Below are 6,000 nucleotides of genomic sequence, written 5' to 3'. Positions count from 1 at the left end.
TCAAGCGGCCTTCAAGTCTTCAGGTGAACATTCTATTTAATGAACGTTATTTGTTAGTTTGCTCTGAAAGAAAGTATATTTATTGAACATAAGCCATGAAGGCAGAAGAGTGTTTTTCCATCACAGGTCAGTATCATGAAGGACTCTCATCCACCCGTCAGGCTGACGTCACTCATCAGTAACACTATGAGGTGTTGTTTTGGCCAACGTCCACTTATAAAAGAATCCAGGCAGGTGTAGGTAGGGGGACACGCTTCATACAACATGGCCCATTTTATCTCAGATTGAGACACACGTCTATATAAAGGGCTGAAGTAACTGCGGAGGTTAGTTGTTCATTCAGTAGTAGCTGCAGAGGTGTGTTTGCACATTCACAAGGATATTGTGGCCAGAGGAATGGGAATAAAGATGCTTTTGCTGTTCTGTGTATTGGCATCCACTGGCCAAGGGCAAGGTAAAGTATGGAACATTCTGTTTGATTTACTGTTGAATGTACTTGGCTTTATGATGTACAGTGAGTTATAGCAGGTTACACCTATTACAGCTGCTACTGATGTGCATCATGTGAGGTGTCTGTTAAAGAACTACATTTAGCTCTTAACTCATAGGGAGTCTTATGGACATCTGCATTTGATTGTTTCTTTCTGATGTTTTGAGCGTTTCATGAAGCGTTGCAGACAGAGATGGCCATCTCATAGTAGTTGCATACAGACACATCCATCATACAGACACATCCATCATACAGACACATCCATCATACAGAAATTTGCTTGTAGCTTCCGAGAATAATTTTGACGAATACACAGAGACGGTGCCTGAGTTTATCAGGACGTGTATAGGAGATGTTGTACCCACTGTGACTATTAAAACCTACCCTAACCAGAAACCGTAGATAGATGGCAGCATTCGAGGAAAACTGGCTAGGTGACTGGGAACATGACTGAAAACAAGCAGAGTAGTCATTTCCTCCACAAGGCAATCAAACAGGCAACACATCAGTATAGAGACAAAGTGGAGTCGCAATTCAACGGCTCAGACACGAAAAGTATGTGGCAGGGTCTACAGACAATCACAGATTACAAAAGGAAAACCATCCATGTCGTGGACGCTGACGTTTTGCTTCCAGACAAGCAATGCACCTTCTTTGTCCACTTTTAAGGATAACACAGTGCCCGCTAACAAGGACTGTGGGCTCTCCTTCTCTGTGGCCGAGGTGAATAAGACATTTAAACGTTTTAACCCTCGCAAGGCTGCCGGCTCAGACTGAATCCCTAGCCACATCCCCAGAGCCTGCCCAGACCAGCTGGCTGGTGTGTTTACGGACATATTCCAGTCTGCTGTCCCCACATTCTTCAAGATGGCCACCATTGTTCCTGTGCCCAAGAATGCAAAGGTAACTGAACAAAATGACGATCCCCCGTAGCACTCACTTCTATCATCATGAAGTGCTTTGAGAGACTAGTCAAGGATCTTATCACATCTACCGCCCCAATAGGTCTACAGATGATGCAATCACCATCACACTGCACATTGCCCTGTCCCATCTGGACAAGAGGAATGTCTATGTAAGAATGCTGTTCATTGACTACAGCTCAGTACCCTCCAAGCTCATCATTAAGCTCGAGGCCCTGGGTCTGAACCTCGTCCTGTGCAAATGGGCCCTGGATTTCCTGACGGGCAGCCCCCAAGTGGTGAAGGCAGGAAACAACACCTCCACTTTGCTGATCCCCAACACTGGGGCCCCATAATGATGCGTGCTTAGCCCCCTCCTGTAGTCCCTATGTCACCCATGACTGCGTGGCCAATCACGCCTCCAACTCAATCATCAAGTTTGCAGACATCACAACAGTAGTAGGCTTGATTACCAACAACGATGAGACAGCCTAGAGGGAGGATTTGAGGGCTCTGGGAGTGTGGTGCCAGGAAAATAACCTCCCACTCAACATCAACACAACAAAGGAGATGATCGTGGACTTCAGCAAACAGCGGAGGGAGCACTCCCCTATCCACATCGACGGGACCACAGTGGAGAAGGTGGAAAGTTTCAAGTTCCTCGGCGTACACATCGCTGGCAAACTGAAATGGTCCACCCACACAGACGGTGTGGTTCTGAAGAAGGCGTAATAGCGCCTGAAGAAATTTGGATTGTCACCTAAAACTTTTACAGATGCACAATTGAAAGCATCCTGTCGGACTGTATCACTCCCTGGTACGGCAACTGCACCACCCACAACCGCAGGGCTCTCCAGAGGGTGGTGCGGTCTGCACAACGCATCACTAGGGGCAAACTACATGCCCTCCAGGACACCTACAGTACCTGTCAGGAAGGCCAAAAAGATCATCAAGGACAACAACCACCCGAACCATTGCCTGCTCACCCCGCTATCATCCAGAAGGCGAGGTCAGTACAGGTGCAGCTTAGCTGGTGACTGAGAGACTGAAAAACAGCTTCTATCTCAAGGCCATCAGACTATTAAATAGCATATCACTAGCACAGAGAGGCTGCTGCCTATATACACAGACTTGAAATCACTGTCCACTTTAATAAATGGAACACTAGTCACTTTAAAGATTTACATATAATAATAATAATAATAATAATATCTTGCATTACTCATCCTCTATGTATGTACTGTATTCTATACTTTTCTACTATAACTTTGTCTATGCTGCGCTGACGTTGGTCATCCATATATTTATATATTCTTCATTCCCTTCACTTAGATTTGTGTGTATTGGGTATATGTTGTGAAATCGTTAGATATTACTTGTTAGATATTACTGCGCTGTCGGAGCTAGAAGCACAAGCATTTCGCAAAACCTGCAATAATATCTGCTAAACACGTGTATGTGACCAATTCCATTTGATTTGATTAGATATACATCCATCATACAGATTCATCAATCATTTAAAAAATATCCATCATACTTACTGTACATATCCATTAGGATCAGCCTCTCTCTCTCTCTCTCTCTCATCCTCTCTACCAAGGGATTTCTGAAAAACGTTCAGGTGTCAGTGAAGCTACAACAGTGGAGGACCCGGGGAGAGTTGGAGACCAGATCAACCCCCCCAGACACCATGACAGACTGTGTGACTGTAAGGGTGAGTGATTACGAAGTCATTGCTATTTGTCCAGTATGTATATTTTAAGGGTATACAGTAGTTTGTGATTTTCTTTTTACAATTGTAGCCTGCTTGTCAGTCTGTTTCTGACAGCCCATGATAGGAATATTTTTGGATGTCAATTAGTTGGCAGAAACTGAATGGCACTCAGACTAATACAGCAGTTGACTTTGTGTCACTCAGGGAGGAGGAGAGAGGGTTTGAGTGGAGGCTGCCTCTGCCAGGAGTCTGCCAAATCCTACCGCAAGCCCAGGAAGGCCTGTAAGTAGTCCTGTGTTTCTGTAACACTAACAGCAGTACATTGAAGAGTTTCTACAATGCCTGTTACAGTGGAATCTCTCAAAGTCACCAATCTGTGTATATCTCTCCCATCCCATTCTCTCCGACCTATACACAATCCAGTTGTGGAAATGTGCCTAAGGAAAGGATTCCAGAATCAGTGGAAATGCCAGAAGATAATGGAAAGAGTAGAGAGGTCAAAGGGTGACCTAGGCAAAAACTTCATGAGTATTCCAATTTAAAGAGTTGATCTTTAATAACTTCTGTATTAACCTTGTAACCATGTTTTGTAATCTCATGTTGCTCGCTCAAGAACCATGACTGTTTTTGTTTATAAAAAAATATGATATAATTATACTCCTTTGAAATACACATTTTTAAAAACAAGTTTCACTATGTGTGTGGATTAGTTTCCAATGTATTATTTTAGCATTTTAGCATTAGATTTCCTATTCCCTTTTGCGTGTATTGTGCCACTCTAAATCCCTCTGTTACTGCTTCATTCAATCCACATTTCTTCACAGCGATTTTGCAGATAAAGAAATCAACCAAGATTGCACCATTCAGTAGGACAGGGGTGAAAAGACAAAAATGAATTTAAGACAATAATTAATGAAGAGGAAATATGAACATAAGACAACCCATGTTTTACATAAACACCAGTTTAATGTATTATCGTTTTGAAACATTTTACCTTTAAGGTATTTATAAGGTAATTAAACCTGAATTTGTACTTGAACTACAGAGTTTACAAACATGATCAAACGCAGAACACAGAAAGGCACTCAGTGAATGGACTTCAGGGCAATAGTCACAGTCATAAGGGCAGTGAATATCTAAGAACATTGAATTCAAAACAGAAATAGGCAACGCAGCTGAGCAGTGGATGTTTGCCCCTTCAATTACCATGTTGAAGACCAGTTTTCAAGATTTTTGTTTTTAAAAAGAATATCAGTTTATAGAGATGATTGACATAAAAACACACTGTAGAGGTGGGTTCTATTCTAAGGGGATAGATCCCTCCCATCTGACCTCTTGTGGACTCTCTCCTCACAATCTAAAAGCATTGGAAAGGAGCTGAGCATACTAAATCCAGCCCTATGGTGACAAGATGGGGCAATTACAGTATTGACAATACCACTTATTCCTATCCAGTCCTTTTTCAGATCTGCGAGGGGAGTCAGTGAGGGTAGAGGGAAGGGAGTGATTGGCTGCCAACCAACAGACGTGCAGTGTGCAAACTGTGGTGGTCTCAGTGGTTGATCAGAGGCAGAGAGAGAGCTACAAGGCCCATCAACATCAGACCACCTCTGGACTGGAATGGGGGGACAGGTGAATGGCCTGAGAGAGAAAGAAGAATGGGAGAGAGGGGAAACAAAGAGGTCGGGAGAGGAGGGGGACAAGGAGAATGGGAGAGGAGGGGGACAAAGAGAATGGGAGAGGAGGAGGACAAAGAGAATGGGAGAGGAGGGGGACAAAGAGAATGGGAGAGGAGGAGGACAAAGAGAATGGGAGAGGAGGGGGACAAAAAGAATGGGAGAGGAGGAGGACAAAGAGAATGGGAGAGGAGGAGGACAACGAGAATGGGAGAGGAGGAGGACAAAGAGAATGGGATTGGAGGGGGACAAATATAATGTGAGAGGAGGGGTACAAAGAATGGGAGAAGAGGAGGACAAAGAGAATGGGAGAGGAGGAGTACAAAGAATGGGAGAAGAGGAGGACAAAGAGAATGGGAGAGGAGGAGGACAAAGATAATGGGAGAGGAGGGGGACAAAGAATGGGAGAAGAGGAGGACAAAGATAATGGGAGAGGAGGGGGACAAAGAATGGGAGAAGAGGAGGACAAAGAGAATGGGAGAGGAGGAGTACAAAGAATGGGAGAAGAGGAGGACAAAGAATGGGAGAAGAGGAGGACAAAGAGAATGGGAGAGGAGGGGGACAAAGAATGGGAGAAGAGGAGGACAAAGAGAATGGGAGAGGAGGGGTACAAAGAATGGGAGAAGAGGAGGACAAAGAGAATGGGAGAGGAGGGGTACAAAGAATGGGAGAAGAGGAGGACAAAGAGAATGGGAGAAAAGGCGGACAAAGATAATGGGAGAGGAGGGGGACAAAGAATGGGAGAAGAGGAGGACAAAGATAATGGGAGAGGAGGGGGACAAAGAATGGGAGAAGAGGAGGACAAAGATAATGGGAGAGGAGGGGGACAAAGAATGGGAAAAGAGGAGGACAAAGAGAATGGGAGAGGAGGGGGACAAAGAATGGGAGAAGAGGAGGACAAAGAGAACGGGAGAGGAGGGGGACAAAGAATGGGAGAAGAGGAGGACAAAGATAATGGGAGAGGAGGGAGACAAAGAATGGGAGAAGAGGAGGACAAAGAGAATGGGAGAGGAGGGGGACAAAGAATGGGAGAAGAGGAGGACAAAGAGAATGGGAGAGGAGCGGGACAAAGAGAATGTGAGAGGAGGGGTACAAAGAATGGGAGAAGAGGAGGACAAAGAGAATGGGAGAAAAGGAGGACAAAGATAATGGGAGAGGAGGGGGACAAAGAATGGGAGAAGAGGAGGACAAAGATAATGGGAGAGGAGGGGGACAAAG

The sequence above is a fragment of the Oncorhynchus keta genome, chromosome 34 (genome assembly GCF_023373465.1).
Source record: "Oncorhynchus keta strain PuntledgeMale-10-30-2019 chromosome 34, Oket_V2, whole genome shotgun sequence".
NCBI lineage: Eukaryota > Metazoa > Chordata > Actinopteri > Salmoniformes > Salmonidae > Oncorhynchus > Oncorhynchus keta.
Note: the sequence above shows the minus strand (reverse complement) of the source record.